At 40.3% G+C, this 20,541-nt stretch overlaps 1 protein-coding gene across 6 annotated transcripts in view; it reads right to left on the bottom strand.

The window, feature by feature from the left end:
• Nucleotides 1-19,746, bottom strand: part of slc39a10 (solute carrier family 39 member 10) — a 119,234-nt gene extending 99,488 nt beyond the window's left edge. For 5 of the 6 annotated variants that reach the window (XM_041200174.1, XM_041200175.1, XM_041200171.1 and 2 more), the window contains exon 1: nt 19,692-19,746. The gene's annotated coding sequence lies outside the window, so the exon portion shown is untranslated. Of the gene's footprint in view, nt 1-3,199; nt 3,246-19,691 lie in introns of those variants that run through there. The other variant, XM_041200172.1, reaches the window with a different exon arrangement.
• Nucleotides 19,747-20,541: the final 795 nt, after the last annotated feature.

Here is a 20,541-nt window from a genome sequence, read left to right as displayed (position 1 = left end):
CAATGTGCTTGACAGTAATGAGTTTATGTACTTTTCATGCACACTTATGCTTACTTTTAACACTTCCAAAGGTCACCTTACCTCTCCAAAAGGTGGCCCAGGACCAGACCCAAAGGGGTACCCTGACTATCAAACTAATCCACAAAGTTCAGACCTGCTGTCAACTGGTCCAATCTGCATATGTTGCATTTCACCCTCCCAGCCTACCAAAATCCCAATTCAATGGAGGCAAATGATGACTTAATAGCCAGCTGCCTCCGTAAACTGCGCATGCGCAAAATGAGCCCCTCTCCCATTCCTGCCTCAGCGGAAATTAGTGGTTGTGTTCAGGGGCGAGCCTTACTATTTTCGGCCAATTCTGCCATTTTTACCACAATGGAGGGGCTCTGTTGTAACAAAAATCTGGGCCTTCAATTTCAGCTATAAATAATTACAAATACAACATTGGGTGGAATTTTATGCCAGCGGGGTTTTACGGTCCTGCCAAAGTCAAGGGACTTTTGAATGGTTCACTTTATTTTACAGCCTTGTCCCTGCCCCAACAGGGCTGTAAAATTCTGCCCATTGTTACTGTTTTTGTATTTGGACAATTTGTTTATTGGGTATCTGATATTAAGAGACTTCACATGTATGGGATATGAAACTTGTTAAAAGAGTTAAACACTATATGCTACTTTTAGTAAAAGGTTTGATAGCTGTGGTTAAAATTTAATCGCACAACCCTTCTACTGGTATCCAGTACTTCTACTTGAAGGTATTTCCAAGCAAAAAAAAACTCATGCTATCACATAGTCTTCTATGACTACAATAAGAGGATGGCTTAATCTGCTGACAGCTCCACAATTCAACAAACACAAACTCCTAGCCCTAAACAGGAACAGCTGCACACGTGCACTGCATCAGCCAGCGCATGTGTGGTTTCTATAATCATTATCATGGTTGTGCATCCCTCAGCTGGTGACAATATTGGTCTATGCCCGTGCCACTGTCTGCTGCTGGCTCAAGTCCTTGCTGCCTCCTGCTCGTTGCCCCTCTCTCGAGAGCACATTGCCTCTCGTGTGCTGCCCCTTTTGAACCCTCACTGCCTCCTGCTCGCAGCCTCCCTCCCAAGCCCCCTCTCTCTCCAACTGCCCCTCTCCTGAGCCCTCACTTCCTGCCCCTCCCTCCCAGTCGCAGCCCATCTCCCAAGCCCTCACTGCCTCCTGCTTATCACCCCTATCCTGAGTTCCTGCTCTCTCCTGGTCACTGCCCCTCTCCTGCACTTACAGCATTGGTTAGACACAGAGGAAAACTGCCCTATACATTGTTCTATTTCACACTCCCCAGGAAAGATACTGTACTACATGGAAAGATACTGTACAACATGGGTTAGATACAGACTAAAGTAGCACACTGTATATTTAAATTGTCAAAATACCTGCCAATCTCCCATCAGATTAGAAAAACTTTGCTTGGAGCATTACCAGTCACATCTTGAAAGGGTTATCTTAGGAACTGCTGCAACTTCATGCAATAATTATCTTATACACAATGTGCATAAATATTATCATTTTTATTAAAAAAAATGAAGCATTGTTTGCAGTTTCTAGTTCAAGGTGTAATTCTTTTCCTGAGTTGATCTGCACCATTTTTGATGCAGGCAGTCACTTGGGACATCACCAGCAATGGGGTGGATTGTGCACCCTTGCAGCAGAGTTGAAGATTTACATTGAATCTGGCCGAGGTTATATCTAGCCTAAGAATGCGAAGTTAGCGTTGAGGTCAAAAGTAAAAAATGTTCTATTTCCCTGCACTGACAGCCAGAACACAATGAGCATATAATAGTCTTCGGCTACCCAATCCTTCTGTAAAACAAAGTGATATTGGGACTTTTCTACAGATTTGGGAAATTGTATAAAGCCAAAGGAATTAAGGATGTAAAAATAGTTTGTGGAGGCAAATTTATGACAGAGGCAACTTGCTATTTTTATACTGGAAGTATGCACATCTTTTTAATCTTAAACCAGCTTCTCCAGCTGAAGCCCAACAGGGAGAAAAAGAGATAAGTATCCAGACACTGTTTCGCTATAAAGTATGTGATGCACTAAGCAAATTAATAGTAGGAGCAGCGCAGCTATAGAGTGGGGGAGCTCTGTGGCTGAAGCTCTGTATGTTTGATAACTTGCAGAATAACTCGTGAATGGAATAAAATCAGGTGTGCTTCTGCTTCCCCTTTTATTTTACATTAAAATATAGACATTGGAGAATGGAAAAATAAGGACAGTCCTTATACCCCTCATTCGCATATTATAAAAGAATGATGGCTTCATTACCCTGTCAGTTCAACCAATGCACAATGAATGACATCATGTTCAGAGAAAAAAATCTCCTGCAATAGATTCACTCAGAATTAGCAACGCTAACAGAAACATAAATGCAAATGGAGCATAACAAAATGCAGCAACAGAAAAAAAATATAAAGTACATGCGGAAAACAGTAGACAGGAGAAAAGGGAGCAAACACAAAAGGCTCAATGAAGAGTGGGAAAATAAGAAAGAGCAAAAATAACCTTAAAAGACAGGTGAAGGTTAATTTTGTTATTTTTCAAAAAACAAAATGTTGCAATATGCGGATTAGACATGCTACTAACAGAGCTGCCACAGTTTGAATGAGGTATGCAGCTAGGGTCCATGGAAGCACCAGGATGGCTCTACTGCTAACCTGGTCATTATTTGCAAGTACACACTTCACTATCTGCAGTGCTTTATTCGTGATGCAACTGAGAGAACGACGATGCAAAATTCCCCATGGTTCAGGCTCTTTCCTAACATCAAACAGGTGAAAGAGATACAAGAGCTCAGCAACATGGACTGAACTCTATATGATTCAGTGAGGGAGGGCAGGGGATGGTCAATGCTTCCAAAACATACCTCTCCATCATCAAGATTGGCTACTTTCATCTCCTTAACATTTACCCCTGCCAAAGCTAATTATTTAACTATTCTTTCATGGAATGCCAATGTAGCTGGCAAAGCCAGCAGTTAGTGCCCATCCTAACTGCCCTTAGAAGATGGTGATGGGCCTCTTCTTGACTGTTGCAGTCCACATCATGCAAGTACACCTAGTGCAATTAGGGAGTTCCAGATATTTGACCCCATGACCGTGAAGGAATAGCGATATAGTTCTAAGGATAGGGTAAGACTTGGAGTGGGAACTTACAGATGGTGGTGCTCCCATGTATCTGCTGCCCCTGTCCTTCTAGGTGGTAGAGTTTTGATGGTGGGGGGTTTCAGTGATGGTAATGCTGTTGAATGTCAAGGAGAGGTGATTAGATTCTCTCTTAATGGAGATGGTCATTTCCTGGCAATTATGTGGTGCAAATGTTACTTGCCACTCATGAACCCAAGACTGAATGCAGTCCAGGTATAACTGCATATGGACATGGACTGCTTTATTATCTGAGGAGTTACAAATGGTACCGAACATAGTACAATTATCAGCAAACATCCCCAATTCTGACCTTATGGTGGAACAAGGTCATTAATGAAGCAGCTGAAGATGGTTGGGCCTACCTTGAGAAACTCCTGCAGCAATGTCACTGGAATGAGATGATTGGCCTCCAACAACCACAACCATCTCCTTTGTGCTGGCATAACTCCAACATTATTAAGTTTTCCCCCTAATTTGCATTGACTTCAATTTTGGTAGGGCTCCTTGATGCCACACTAGATCAAATGCTGCCTTGATGTCAAAGACAATCACTTTCATCTCATTCTTGAATTTGGCTTTTTTTTTCCCTTTCAGTCTGCTGACTATATCAGTGTTTGTTACCTTTTTACTTGACTATTCCAATAACTTCCGAGCTGACCTCTGACTTTGCACCTTCTGTAAACTTGAGTTCATCCAAAACTCTGCTGCTTATATCCTAACTTGCACCAAGTCCTTTTCACCCATCACCCCTCTCCTCATTGACTAATATTGGCTCCTGATCCACTAGCTTCTTGATTTTAAACTTCTAATTTTCAAACCACTCCATGACATATCCCCTCCTTATCTATGTAACCTCCTCCAACCCTCCAAGATGTCACTGTTCCACAACAACCATGTCTTCATCTGTCCCAAGCTGAAAACTCTGGAACTTTCACCCCCCGCCGGACCTCTCGGTCTCTCTTTCTCTCCTCCTTTAAGATGTTTCTTTTGATGAAACTTTGATCAAATTTTTCATTACATGTCCCAATATCACCTTTAGTGACTCAGTGTCAAATTGTGTTTCATAATGATCCTGTGACGTACCTTGGGATGTGAACCTACATTAAAAGCACTTATATAAATGCAAGTTGTTGTTGTTTGTTTTGTTATGGGAACATGGGAGAAACTGTTTCAGGTGCAATTACTAAACCCTGACAATTTTCATTGCAAGCAACACAATGAAACATCACTAATCCTATTTGTGACTAGTATTTGCGGAATACCATGTTTTTCACATTTTATTTTCAGTCTGTTCAGCCCACACATGGCTTTATAATGTGAAATGGACTTGACAGATTAACATTTAGATGTAACAAATTTACAGAAATCTGACTTTCCTTTTTTTGTTTCCATTCTTAATGCAAGTGCTTCAGACATGAATTACAACCTCTTGCCAGCCACAAATCTAAAATGGGGCAGAGACAATAACTAAAAAATGGCTTGCAATTATTCAGTGCCTTTTATGACCTTAGGCATCCCAAAGTGCTTAACAGCAAATAAAGTTCTTTCTGAAGTATGGTGACCGTTGTAATGTAGAAAATGAGGCAGCCAATTTGTGGTCCCACGAAAAACTACTCTGCTTTTAGCAATTATATAGCATTAAACATTGCAAAATGTCCCCACATATTTCTCAAGAAAGAATTAAATACAGAGAGGGGTTAGAAGTATTTTTAATATACTGATCTGAAGTTAGTCAAAGAGATGGAATTTGAAGAATCTTCTGAAGATGTTGCAATGATGATGAATTGCATAAAGATTTGGAAATACTGAAGGGATTTTGGAAAGAACAGAATTAATAACCAATGTTGGTTGGTGAAAGGCATGCATGAATTAGTACAGTATATGATTTGAGCTAAAGAGTTCTACATGAGTCAGAATGTGTGGAGCAGAGCTCAGTAGACTTACCTTGGTGAGTTTGAACCGGGAAGCTTTGATGGCACAAATGAGGGCTTTAGTGGCAGATAATATTACAAGAGATAGTGATGATGATGCAGTTAAAAGTTGGAAGTGCAAAATAAACATGCATTATAAATATGCCGATCTCAACTGTCAATTGCATCATTCCAATTTCATTAAAACTATTATGGAATCCATGAAATTGCCAAATAATGTATATAATCCTGTAAAATACTACAAATGTTTATCCTCATTTAGAACTAAAGTGCAGGAGTGTCAGGAAAGGGTTGGTAATACACATGGCTCATCTCCTCCTTCAGATTTTCATCCTGGGATAGCAACTTTACCAAAGATGGTGGACCCAATGTAGTTGCTGTGCTCAGAAACTTATATTTAAATAGCTCCTTTTTCTTCTGACCTCAGTCTCAGATTTTACTGTTAATCTAAAACTGGAGACAGCACTACATGATAGGAAATAGATTTAAAGTCAAGAGCAGCAGTCAGGACTATATCACAATATGTCTGGACAGTGACTGAAATGAGAAAGAAGAGAGAAAATATATTAGGGGACAGCAGCTGACATGAAGGTATGAATTTTACCATACAATAGCTTTAGAATGTTCGCTCACCTTGTAAGAGAGTACTTTGAAGGGTATAGGAAAATCATTTTATACATGTCATTTTATGACATAATATACGGTACTTGTAGCATGCAAATACTCAATTATGCATTGGTGAGTTGCTGCACTGCACTTTGTAAATGGTACACACTGCTGTCAATGTGCATCATGGTGGATGGAGTGCCAATCAATTGGACTGCTTTGTCCTAGCTGGTGTTGAATCTCTTAAGTCTTGGAGTCACACTCATCCAGGAAAGTGGAGTATTCTCCATCTCACTCCTGACTTATACCTTGTAGATGCTGGACAGGGTTTAGTGTCATGAAACTAACATTTTTTTTTTCATGATTGCCATTTATTGTAAAGTACGTTTATGGGTGTAAGTGTGGATGGTTGTCTGTGTAGCTGATTGAATGGAATTAAGAGTCAGATAGACCACAAGCTTGAAATTATCAAAAAAAAAGGGGGTAAAAGGCATTTGAAATACGAATGAGTAAACATGCAGTCTTAGCATGTACGGTGTGAAGGAAATTTGCATTTTTAGATAAGTGAAGTGGTTGTTTGGGTTTCAAAGGGATGATAGGATGTTTACAACTAACAAGACAGCAAGACCAAGCAGTGTGTTTATTTTTCCCAAAGTGCTGACCATAAAGGCAACATGGGAGATTTTCACATTATGGGAAAAGTACATTTCCAAAGACACATGGAACAATGGAATTTACAGATTGAAGAGAAGCATATATAAAGAGGAATGGAAGGCTGTGTTTTGAGGGCCATGTAAGATCTAAAAGGATCGTGTAAAACAGCCTTGGGGAAGCCTCCAGTCACGTTTACGGAAGTCTGCTGTGTCCAGTAACTAAAGGCGGAGGAAAACCTTTGGAATTCCACTGTCGAGTGGTTGTTGTGGTAAACTTGCTGGCTTGCAATTTAAATTTAAAATCTATTTTGGACTGTTGCCTTAAAGTGGGTGTGTATTTTGGGAGTTAGGTTAATTAGGAAGTAACTGCAATCTGGTGCATGTGCTTGAAATCTCTTTTGTTAATAAATGTTTTTAGTTTTTAAAATCTCTAAAGGTGTTAGTAGACTCATTAGGTCTGATTTCAGTGCACAAATTTTGTAATAAATACAAATTGCAAAACCGTTGTGATAGCGTGGCCAACTTTCCCTTGTGGATTTTGTCCACCTAGCACACATCGCCTGCCAAGTCATAACATTAGGGAGTCGGGGGTGAATTACTCGCCTCAAGAATTCCCAGTCGCTGACCTGCTCTTGTAGCCGCCATTTATATGGCTGGGCTGGTTCGATTTTTGGTCAAGGTAACTCAAGGGTGTTGATGCTGTGGGTTCAGCAATGTAAGATTTTCTCTTCTTGCAGATGGTTATTGACTGGCACTCGCATGGCATTAATGTTACTTGCTACTTTTCAGCCAAAGCCTGGATGTCCAAGTATTGCTTCATATGGACTTGGACTGCTTCAGTACCTGATAGTCCATGAACGGTGAACATTGTGCAATCATCAGCAAACATCCACGTTTCTGACCTTATGTTGAAGGGAAGATCATTGAGGAACCAGCTGAAGATAGTTGGGCCTAGGACACTACCTAAGGAACTACTGCAGCAATGTCTCAGAAATAAAATGATTGGCTGCCAACAGCCACAACCAACTTACTTTGTGCTCTGTACAATTCCAGCAATTCCCCTAATTCCCACTAACTTCGATTTTGCTAGCTCCTTGATGCTACTCTCAGTCAAATGCTGCCTTGATGTCAAGGGCAGTCACCTGCACCTTGAGTTCAACTCTTTTGTTCACGTTTGGACCAAGGTTGTATTGAGGCCAGGAGCCGAGTGGCTCTGATGGAACCCAAAATGAGCAGCGAGGCTATTGCTGTATAAGTGCCGTTTGACAGCATTATCATTGACAACTTTCATCACTTTACTGATGATCGCGAGGAAGCTGACGGGGCAGTAATTGGCCAGGTTGGATTCAACCTGCTTTTTGTGGACCAACATATCGGAACAATTTCCATGCTCTGGTAGATGCCAGTGTTGTAGCTGTACCGGAACAAGGGAGGGAAAAGGGTTGAGGGGAGGTAAAAACAAATGGGAAGCTTTGTGATGGAGAGGGCAGGTTGATAATGAAAGGCAAAATGAGTTACTAATGGGACAAGTAAAGAAAGAAAATATATTTGGAGGATTAGTAAATTGGAAAGCAAAATCATCACCAACAGCTGCCATCCAAAAATCAACGGGGCAGAGGTTATGATCTGAAATCACTGAACTCAGTTTGATTTGGGAAGGCTGGAAAGTGCCCAATTGGAAGATGAAATGCCGTTCTTTGAGCTTACGCTGAACTTCATTAGAAGAGTGTAGGAGGCCAGGCACAGGAAGGTCAGAGTGGGAAGGGAGAGGAGAATTAAAATGACAGGTACTGGAAGCTCAGGGTCATGCTTGTGCACTGAACGAAGGTGTTCCACAAAGCCATCATCCAAGCTGTGTTTGGTCCCCAGTGTAGAGGAAACCACGTTGTGAGCAACGAATACAACATACCAAGTTAAAAGTACAAATAAATTACTGTATCACCAGGAAGGAGTGCTTCGGAGCCTCGGATGGTCAGAGAATGGAGGCAAACGGGGCAGGTTGCAGGGGAAAGTGTCGGGGAGTATCGGATAATCGAGGAGCAGGCCAGGGAATGGTCACTTCTGAAGGCTTAGCGGAGACGGGAAGATGTTTGGTGACATCTTGCAGTTTAGAAATTTTCAGTGGAGCTAATCTCAACACGTTTTAGATGAGAAGTTCCAGATTTCCACTCCTCTTTGTGTGAAGAAGTGTTTCCTGATATAAACCCTGAGTGGCCTAACTCTAATTTTCAGGTTATGGCCCTTGTTTTGGACCCTTCCACGAGTAGAAATAGTTTCACACTACCTACCCTATAAAATTTTTTAATCATTTTAAACACCTCTATTAGACCTTCTTAATCTTCTATATTCAAGTGAATATGAGCTGTACCCTGCCCGCCAAAGCCAATATATTCTTACTGCGGTACAGTGACCAGACCTGCATATAGTATATTAGATGGGCTTTTACCAGTTATACGTAGTATAACTTGTGCCCCTTTGTACTCCAACCTTCTTGACATACAGGCCGACCGTCCATTGGTCTTTTTTTTGTACCTGTCCACTAGCCTTTGATGGACAAGGTACAGGCTGTACTCATTTGCTAAAGAATCCTCAATGTGCTAAAAATTAAGCTGACAACAAATTTAAGATAGTCATTCAGGCTCGCAGTGTGACACATTTGCACATACTGGAAGCTACATATATGCTAACACACAGGGCTCTGTTCTTTGCAGACAGAAAGAATATGTACACACATTGCACCTGTTTCAGCTAAACAAAATAAAAGTGATAGCCATTCCCTGGTTCATTCCTCAGGGCAATGCCTTGACCAGATTCAAACTGATGTAAATTTCAAACAATGGTTGGCAGTTAACCATTAATTACCATTAACTGGTGCGTTCTCCATGGCAACGTCTCTACCAGCGCTCTCTTCTCATACAATATAAAGTTTTTGCTTCCCCTGACATTGGTACTCTTGTGATTGTCCTGATGAGTGCAAGACAAACTATTGACAAAATGTCTTTTCAGCAATACTCAAGTTCTGTACTACCAAACAACTACATTATAAATAAGGCTACAGGGGTTTATAATGGCACCAAGGATGTAGGACTTCAGTTAAGTGTGGAGAAGAGGAAAGCTAGGGCTGTTTTCCTTAGACCATAGAAAGTTAAGGGCATATTTAATAGAGGTATTCTGAATCACAAGGGGTATTAATTAATGAGAAACTGTCTCAGGTGGCAGAAGGCTCGGTAACCAAAGAACACAAATTTAAGGTAATTGGCAAAAGAAACAAAGGGTAGCAGATTTGGAGACCATCTAAAATTCTGCTGATCCACAAGGGATTGAGATATCAAAGCATAAATGCTCCAATCTGTAACAAGTCCCAAATTATGCATGACTGAAGGTTTCCACAAGCAATCCAGTTTTAACACTTTGATGGACATCAGAGATTAATTGTTCACGTACTTCCGAAAATCAGAGTTGAAGAAGTACGTATTAACATATGAATTAGGAGTAGAATTACCTGGAAAATCTCAGCAGGTCTGGCAGCATCGGCGGAGAAAAAAAAAAGTTGACGTTTCGAGTCCTCATGACCCTTCAACAGAACTGTTGCAGTTCTGCTGAAGGGTCATAAGGACTCGGAACGTCAACTCTTTTCTTCTCCGCCGATGCTGCCAGACCTGCTGAGTTTTTCCAGGTAATTCTGTTTTTGTTTTGGATTTCCAGTATCCGCAGTTTTTTGTTTTTATCTCTGAATTAGGAGTAGGCCATTCAGCCTCTCGGCCCCGCTCTACTATTCAGTAAGATCACGTGGCCTTAACTCCACATTCTGCCTACCCCTGCTGACTAACAAGGGAGTCAAAGGTTAGGAGTCTATCTCTTCCTTAAAATTATTCAATGGTCTCACCTCCACCAGTCTCCAGGGAAAGAGTTCCAAAGATTCACAACCCTCAAAAAATTTATTTTCATCTCTGTTTTAAATAGGAGACCCCATATTTTTAAACTGCAAGCTCTAGTTCTAATATGTTCTGTTCCTGAAGAAGCACAGCTAAATTTTAGATTTTTAGAAGGGTGATGATTACAATAGAAAGTGAAGAATGTGCACTTTTAGGTTTGGGTTTTGCGAAAAGGGAAAATTCTCAACAGGTGTGGAACAGATTACAGATTTACTTGGGAGCATCAAGATGTGCCACCAAATTATTAAATCCCAGCTCCAGGAATGAGAGGTAAATAGAGGATACAGATCACTGTACTCACCGTAGGATGGGGTGACTGCCTCTATTGTGGCTTTTAGATCTTTCCACATTTTCTCTTTCTTTGCTGCTTTCCCTTGGTGGTTCATGCAACACCATATTGTAAATCACAGTAAAAGCAACATTTATATTGGCAAGACAAAAGCAAAATACTGCAGATACTGGAAATCAGAAAAAACAGAAAATGCTGCAAGTACTCAGCCAGCAGCATCTGTGGAGAGAAAGTGTGACACCAGGCTTTTGATGTCATTGTAAAGATATGGAGGGGTGACCAACTGCATGGTTCTTAAACCAGAAGGCGTGAAAGGAGACTAGGTTTGGTTTCATTATTCTATGTATCATTACAATGGGATGATTAACACTATAAAGATTGTATGCTTATTTGTACCAAAATGTTTCTTTTAGTAATAATTTGTTTCTTGAGCATTTATAGCATACAATTGCCATACCCAGATGTGGCGCTCCAGCACAAAGGTTTGCCCACCCCAGTACTACATAAATGCAAGTTGTTGTTAAATACGAAACAACTTTTACCTGCCTTTCCTGTGGCACTGAATGGCTCTATAGCACTCAGGGGCATCTCATCACCTCCATAATCACAATCTGCCTTTAGTTTTACACTGATGGAAAACATTGCTGAATGTAAATGACCTTACTATACTATGCAAACACAGCACAAGCAAAATACTTCTTTTTAAATAGACTATACTTTAATCCAGGTCATTTGTATGAGCAAGTTAAGCTCAGAAGGTGCTTTAAAATCTGTGGATCAATTCGAAGAGTTCTTTGAGAATTGAATGTCAGCACAATACAGTTTTCCAGGGGGCAGTATATAATTTTACATGCAATGGGCCAAAAACAGAGAAAAGAAATGCAGAAATTATCTTCTGAATGTATGAATGTATGCAAGCCATCACTTTTGTTTACATTTTGAACAAAAATAATTGGAAATGTATGTTATTTTTATTCTGGTAAAAACTGTGGTGGGGAGAAGAATATTACCTTTGTTGGAAAACATTGGGAGTGGAAATCATTGATACAGAAAGACAACAGGAAAACACTTGCCCACTTTACTCAAGACTGTCGTTGGTAACTGTACAGTTTTGAGCTTATTCTAAATCATAAAAAAATTCATTTTTCTGTACAAGGTGGTGCTGTGGAGAACCAGGGAGAGGAAATATAACAGGCCAACTCTAAAATGGAAACCATAAGTTCACTAAAATAGACATTGCTGCAACTGTAATAGTCTGAAACTTGAGTGCAGTTGATATGGTGTACATGGACTTCCAAAATGCATTTGATAAAGTCCTACATAATAGGCTTGCTTGCAAAGTTGAAGTGCATGGAATAAAAAGATAGTAGCAGCATGGATAAAGTTGGTTGAGTGGCAAGAGATTGAAGAGTTTGAATAGTTTTTTTCCTGGCTTGGACAAAGGCATATAGTAATGCTACCGTGGGGTTGGTACCAGGACCATTGTTTTTCTTCATAATATTCATGGCGATATTGAAATAAGGCACAATATTAAAAATTGCAGGTGATGAAACCTGCAAGGAGAATGGGAAGACTTCAAGAGGACATAGGCTGGTGCAATGAGTGAACATGTGGCAGCTGAAATTTAATGCAGAAAAATGTGAAGAATGAGGACAGGCAAGATAAACTGAACTAGAACTTTACAGTTCTAAAAAAAAAGGATACAGGAACAGAGACACCTACTGATATAGGTGCACAAATCATTGAAGATGCAGGAATAGGTTGAGAAAGTGGTAAAAAGGCAGATGAAATCCTCGGCTTTATAAATAGAGGTGTAGAATATAAAAGCATATTATGAAGAAGCTTTATAAAACACTGGTTTGGCCTCAACCGGAGAATTGTGCTCAATTCTGGGCACTGCATTTTAGAAAAGATGTGAAGGCTTTAGAGAGGGTTCAGAAAAGAATTATGAAAATGGTTCCTGGGATGAGAGACTTCAGTTACACAGCAGTTTGGAGAAATTGGGGCTGTTCTCCTCAAAGAAAGATGAGATTTCAAAAGCAAAATACTGCAGATGCTGAAAACCTGAAATAAAAACAAAAGAATTCTAGAAATACTCAGCAGGTAAGGCAGTGGTGAGAAACAGAGTTCATGTTTCAAGTCAATGGCTTTACAGAAGAACACTCAAGAAATCAGGAGATTTGATAAATGTTCAAAATCATTAGGGGTCTAGACAAAAGAATTGTTCCCATTGGCATACAAGTTGGAAGGCCATTCGACCCCTTGAGCCTGCTCCAACATTCAATAAGGTTAGGGCTGATCTGATTGCGGTCTCATCACTATCCTGCCTACCCTATGATCCCCCATTAGTCGAGAGTCTATCTACCTCTGCCTTAAAAATATTCAATGGCCCTGCCTCCACTGCTCTCTGGGCAAGAGTGTTCCAGAGGCTCAGGCCCTCAGGAGAGAAAAAAAATTCTCATCGGTCTTAAATTTATTTTTACACCATGTCCCAGAGAAGCAAAGGGCAGATTTAAACTGATTGGCAAAATGAAGCAATGGCAACATGAGGAAAAGATTCTTATAAAGCAAGCGATTAGAGTCTGGAATTAGACCAGCATCTGAAGAGGAAAAAAAATGCAGGGATGTAAGGAAAGGGCAGGGGAGTGAAAATAGCCAAATTCTCAGAGCAGACGTGGACTCGACCAGCTGCACAGCCTCCATCTATGCTGCAACTTTTCTATGATGCGGCAAGAACAGTAAAAAAATCATATCCATTTTGTGCCATACATCAGCAGCTACAGGAGACTGAACTTCACTCATTCCACAGTCAGAGTTGTAAATGGTAAGTGTATATTTTCAATTACAAGGGGTATAAATTACCTAAAGTATTACAGTTTAATTTTTTATAAGGCGATGTTAAACCCAAAATTATAAATTTTAAATCCAATTCACTGCAAAGCAAATTTACATATTAGTGCTGTAGATAACTGTTTCAGTTTCAGAGTCATGTTGATCCTCCCTTTATTTGAAAAACTATCACCAACCACCACCTCCCATTCCCCACCACCAAACACACTACTGGGGACAGTTGCATAGAGTTCTCTTTTAACTGTGAACCATAACAATGAGTGTTGACCATGGAGCACATGACAGCAGAGCCTGATTGCACATCTAGTAAGGACACGATTAGGAAACAGGGTCATTCAACAGCAACTGAAAGCATAAATCCTGGCTAATTTTCCCATCTCGAACCTAAGACATTAAGACCTTTTGTAACAGCCTACTGATCAGCTAGCTCAGTATCTGGTTATTGAACAGTCCAAGAAGGGCCCAGGTTGTATTAAACTATTCCATGGATAAATTTGCAATACCATCAGGAACTGAGAGTTCCTTAATGCATTACATACTTTTCAGGCCCAACTTGGTCAAATTTCCAATCTGGTAAATCTGCACTGCTTTGCAGTAATTGGACCCATAGGCAATTTCCACAAAAAAAAAAATCAAATTACGTTAAATGAGACAGGTTATTATTTGCTACATGTTTCAGCTATATCAATATACGATTTAACAAAAATGAGGTATAAAATCTTTCAAACACGTTCACACCTGTGAATAATCAAAGTGCTTGATGGGAAAGTTTCATCATTCAAATAATCAGAATTCATCCGAACTGATTTAAGATTTTTTTTCATACTTTTACTTGGGCTAAGGAGGTTAAGTACTTTAACTATAAATTGGAGAATGCATTCTTTTAACAAAACTGCACTGAAGAAAATTGCATGTTTCAAAGCCACGCATTCTCAAATAAAAACAGGTCTGAAAGCATCTGTGGAGAGAGAAACAGAGTTAACATTTCATGTCTAGACTTTGAGAACTGGGTAAAGTTAAAAATGCAATAGCTTCTGTAGTGGTAAAATGGGGGTGGGAAAAAAGGGTCTTTGATACAGCAGGGTGGAGAGATGGGAAGCAGAAAATGATGAGACTTTGTGGGACAGGTCAAAAGGGAATTGTAATGGGACAAGATAAAGGTGGAGGGGTAAATGGCAGAATAGTGAACATCCAAAAAAATTGAGAAAACAAGGTTAGGACCAACATGCAAAGAAAATGAGAAATGAGTCAAAATGGTGGGGGGCAGAGATGATGGTCTGCAATTGAACTTAAATGTTGCATCCAGAAAGCTGCAAAGTACCTAATCGAAAGATGAAATACCGTTCCTCAAGCTTGCACTGAGCTTCACTGGAGCATTGCAGCAGGGCAAGGGCAGAGATATCCAAGCAAGAGCAAAGTGGAAAGTTAAAATGACAAGTCATCAGAAGCTCAGGGTCATGCTTGCAGACTGACCAGAGGTGCTCTGCAGTCACCGAATCTGCGTTTGGTCTCCCCAATGTAGAGGCCACATAGTGAGCAAACGCAGTATGTACTAGATTGAAAATACATGTAAATCGCTACTTCACGTGCAAGGTGCATTTGGAGCCTTGGACAGTGAGGAGAGAGAGAGAGAAGGTAAAAGGGGAGGTGTTACATCTCCTGCAATTACATGAAAAGATGTAATGGGGCACTGGGGATGCTAGAGTGGACCACGGTGTCACGGAGGGACAGTCTCTTTGGAATACTGAAAGCAGATATGTTTGTTGGTAGCATCACACTGGAGATTTGGCAGAGGATGATTTGTTAAACATGGAGGCTGGTGGGGTGGCAAGGAGACCCCTATTGTGGTTGTAGGGGGGAGTGGAAGGGGTGAAAGCAGAAGTGCAGGAAATGGATCAGACATGGTCAAGGGCTCCGGGGAGAGGGGGGGGTGAATCTTTGGTTGAGGAAAAATACATATCGGAGTTGTAAATTAATCCACGATTGAAAGCATAAGACAGACAATTTGAAGATTTCTGAAGACAGGAACGGGGAGAATTAGCAAGAATGGGGTCCAAACGATGAGTATTTGTGGAGCTCAGTGAATAATCTAGAACCTGTACTTAAAGATGAGTTATTCCTCAGCTGCTGGTGTCACTGGAAATGGCATCATGCACTGAGTTTGGTAACAAAGCAGTGAGTGTCTTTGGGTGCATGTAAAAATTTTATAAGATTCATATATTCAATGTAAACTCATAGCATTGAAATATTTAGATATCTTTACTTCTATCACTTACCCCAATTATGTTTTTAAGCTGTGCGCAGAAACACTGGGATTTTTTCTTCCACTACCACTTATACACTTATTGGTCCTCAACAACCTCACCAGCTATCTGCACCTCTGCAGTCAATTTCCAAAATTCTTATTTTCAATCTTGTCCTATGCATTCAAAGAATTTTTATAGATAAATTCTTGATTGCACCCCAGTAGATTTCCTACTTCCCTATATGCCACCACAAGGCACTGGAATTCTCCTTAAAAATCACTTTGCATTGCAATTTCTCTCAGTCTTCAAGTTTCTTAAAAATCTGTATCGTTGATCAAGTCTTTAGTCTCTCTCTCAAATTTTCCTGCATTGGTGTTTCTCTCACTACCTTTATTCCAGACATATTTATATTTAACTTTATTTTTTGCAATAAAAATGTAACAATTGAGTTAGTGAGGACTATACTTTAAATATTAACACTAGGAAAGTTCCTCTTCAGTAGATGCACTTGTCTACTCTAAGAAATGTAACTGCATAGACGATGTAAAGGATACTGCATCTTCATTAAATATTCTAATCTAAGCCGACATATCGGTGGAATAAAAGTGGTCACAGTTAATAAGTCGTTGGACTTTCCTCATTAACAGCCTGTATACCTCCATATGCAATAAAGTATTTATAAAATCATGTTTTTATTTACTATGTAAGTTACAAGATGATTTGTTGCATTTAAAATGAAAATTGACATCAGCATTCCCATTTATGAATCAACTGCAGTCATTGTCATTCTTTTCATTGCTGCAACGAACTACATTATTGCCTAGCTATTTTATATTACATACCACTATTCTCAACAAGAATCCTAAAGTGAGGGGGTGTAATTACAGAATGACAGGTTCACACAAGCTATTTCAATGATAAATCAACATCCTCAATTCAGCATCTCAGCACTGCACCTAATTAGTGCTAATGGATGCAAATTTGGAAGCTAGTGTTATGGCAACCATACAAATTCTTTGAAAACCATTTCAGCAATAGAATAGTTTCCAACAGAGATAGGCTACTCAGTTTGTAGTGGCACCAATAGCTCAAATCGTACGTTGCAAGTACATAACAAAAATCCTTTACGCCAGTTATGATCAAATGTAAATACAAAAGTGACTCAGTTCCTTCAATACATTTAGTTAATATACCATCATGATAAAGTGAACCACTGAGACAGTTCCAATACCCAACAGATAGGTTCCTCAAAAGGTGTGGCCAGGAGGAATATATTCAAAACAGTGATCTTACCAACCCAAATAATCTTCTATACTAGGACAAATCTTTGATCTAGGTGCAAGAAATGATACCAAAATGAACTTATGTATACAATATAAGGGTTGGAAGTGTATTTTCTACATTTATAACTGCTTTTAACAAAATACAGAACATTTTTCATTGATTTTGTAAATATTCTATTATTCCAAAAAGAGGCAATAAGTAACCTTGCTACTAGTTAAAATTTCACAAATTGTAACAAACTTTGCAATAAAATGCGTAGTTTCAATCGTAAGCCATTCATTCATAAACCACAAATTCTAAAGATCAGCATTTAGCAAGGCTGTCATCATAGATACCAATATTTCCTAGAGTAGATAAAGGTTTCCACTAGGGAATGTGCAAAACTAGAGGTCATAAATACAAGATAGTCACTAATAAATCCAATAAGGAACTCAAGAGAAATGTCTCTGCCCAAAGTGTGGCAAGAATGTGTAACATTCTACCACAAGTAGTTGCTGAGACAAACAGCAGACATATTTGAGGCAAACGCTAGATAAGCATGAAAAAGGAATAGGAGATACCGATAGGGTTGGATGAAGCAGAGAAAGATGACGCTTGTATGGAGCTTAAACACTAGCCTAAACCAGTTGGGCTGAATGGATTGTTGTGCTACAGACTCTATATATCTGTACATACTAACAGCCAAGCCAGGGAATAGTTATTCTGCTGGTTGGCACTTGCACAGAATTTAGTAAAGTATGGGTGCACATGCCGAGTTGAAAAAGTTTACAAGATTCGTAGATCCAGTATAAAATCCAAGCAGCAGATAGTACCTCCAAGCTATGTGCACTTGTATGTCAGATCAGAACTCAATACAAAGTTTTATAGGCTACTGCATTCTACTTCGATTTTGTCAGCAAAAAACTGGGCAAATAATTGGTTTGGCCATCTGCAAAATTAGTGGGATTCGGACTTGTCAGTACTAACCAGATGGGGCTATCGTTTATGCAAACAGTGCCCATGTTACAAAGTCAGGCAGCCATTACACTCATCATTGCTATCACTACTGTCTAAAGGACCGAAGTTATGTTCTTTTAAACCCAACACAGTTAGCTTTGTCTGTATATTATTCCCAACTGAGTCTTCCTCTCTGAAAATAAGCATGGTGAGACCAAAACGTTAAAAATTGGACCTGGTTTCGTAACTGTATATTCCAATTACATTTGAGCAACATACTGAGGATCCACTGGAAAGCTAATTGCTTTTGCACTGATGACCAGTCACATGGAAAATATTTTAATTACTTTAGGTTTAGAAAACTGTGTGTGTTAAGTATTTATTATTTCTAACATGTCATCTATAGCATAAGCAATTCCGTATTTTAAGATAGTATTGTGATCCGGTTACATCAAGTTCAACTTTGAAAGTGCATTCATTAACAGTGAAAGCATCTGCAATCTGGGCATACAATTCAGCCTGCAAAATACAAAGACCTTTGTTGAAACATTGAAATTCAAGTTGCAGTTGATAATGAGTAACAGCAATGTTTCGGGTTTTTAAACATATCACTGTTACACAAAACGCCATGTTTAACTACAAAAACCATGGACAGTAATTTGATGGCATTACAAATTTAATCATACTTTAACAAGATTTAATAACCGTTATTGGAATGATGCAGGAAATCGTCATTTCATTAGCAACTCCAATCTACAATTTTCCAACAAAGCCTTAACATTCAGAGAGAGAATGTGTTAACCACAATCAGCATCAGTTTGCCTGGTCCGCTTTGGAGCGATGCGTTAACGATGGCCTTTCAAATTGCAACATATTTACGAGCCAATCTCCCTTAATTTTCAGCATTTGTGGTTCAACCGTACGAAACTTCTTGTTCTGTATTTAGTTCATTATTTAATTCTGCTGATCACAAAGCAAACACGTGAAAGTTCTCTTTTTAATTTTTCAAATCGGATACGTTCACATCCACTTTGTCCGGAGGGGGCATTTCTTTTACGTTGTATTAAGAAAAGCGCCAAACCGAGGACCCAAAATTGCATCATTTTCTTTTAAATCTCCGGAAGGGCATGAAACACGATTTTAAGTGAAAAGCAGCTCAATGTTTAAACCCCGTAAACAGCCAGCGGTTTAATAGGAGAGCGGGCCGCTCCTCGGGTGTTACAAGGGCGAGCCTGCCTTTCCTCTCCAGCAGCGCAGCAAAAATTTAACACGGGGTTTGCGCTGAGCTCCTGCCGCACTGGCGGTTCCACAAGCGCAACATTAAATCAGTCGCTAATAAACCCTCCACCTCACACACACCGAACAAAGACACACACACGCACCACGCTCGCTATCGAGCCGACTCAAATATTCCTCCCAACGTTTCGTCGTTCTAGGCCCCCCCCAAAAAAATGGTCATTCCGCCATTGTTACTTTGAAATATATTTTATTCCTTTTTTAAAAAATACTCAACCTCTGAAAAATCGCGACACGTGACGCCGAACCCGGCTCGAGCTCAGCGAGACCCGTCTCTCCTTCCCTTCCCCTCCCTCCCTTCCTTCCTTTTAACGCTCTCTTTTCCTCCTGCATATACGTTAGAAGTAAATATAAAATTAATATTAAGCGGAAGCGCCGCGATTAAGCGCTTGTCCACATGCGCTTAGCAACACACCCTCGTGCAGCACTCAACGACTGGGTTTGTGAGAAGGGAAACAAATGGGTGTTTAAATACCTCACTCGAGTGCCGTGTGCATCCTCTCCGCTCGGTACCAACACAGGGAGCGCGAGGCGGGGCGGGACGGGCCGAGCCGGGGCTGCGCAGGGCAGGGCTACAGCTGCGCGCGCAGGTCCCGCACGTCTACTGGGCCCGCGCCAATCAAGCTCCGTTTAAAAATACCCACCGCCCGCTTCTCAAACCGTCCCTGCCGTTACCGGCATTGGCTATAATGTGCGCGCACAGAGTCGTCTATCCCTGTCGCAAGCGCGACATCAGCACATAAATTTAAACATTCGCCCTCAACCTTTTCAGGACTTCTCCGTGCCTGATTGAAAAAAAAGCGGCTACGTGGGCCGGAAACCTACCAGAATGTTCTGCGGGGTGGCACAGGGTGACTGAGCCATCTCCGCGCCAAACCCGAGCTATGTGAACCCGCGCCTAATAACGGAAATTAGACTGTCAGTCTTATGTGGGCATCACTAAGGTGTAGTGCATAGTTTTGAATTGGTAACTTGTATTGCTAGAAGGTAGAGTTTGGTGCCATCAGCGTACATATGAAAACAAATGCTATGTTTTTGGTTGATGTCTCCAAGGATCAGCCTGAAGATCAGAAATAGGGCACAAAGGATAGATCCTTTGGAGACTTCAAAGGTAATGATGTGGGAACAAGGTACAATTGGTTAGCTAAGGTGGAGGGGCGGCGGAGGAAGATGCGTTCAACTGGGTGAAGGCTGCAGACAAATCAAGAAGGGTAGGAATAGATAGTTTGCCTGTGCCACATTCATAAAATATTATTTGTGACTTTCATAATAGCTTTTTTGGTATCCTGGCAAGGGAGGGATTCAAACATCAGGTTCTGAGAAAG

This window comes from Carcharodon carcharias, chromosome 12, assembly GCF_017639515.1.
Source record: "Carcharodon carcharias isolate sCarCar2 chromosome 12, sCarCar2.pri, whole genome shotgun sequence".
Lineage (NCBI taxonomy): Eukaryota > Metazoa > Chordata > Chondrichthyes > Lamniformes > Lamnidae > Carcharodon > Carcharodon carcharias.
The sequence above is the reverse complement of the archived record's forward strand: the minus strand, read 5'-3'. Positions and strand labels throughout refer to the sequence as shown.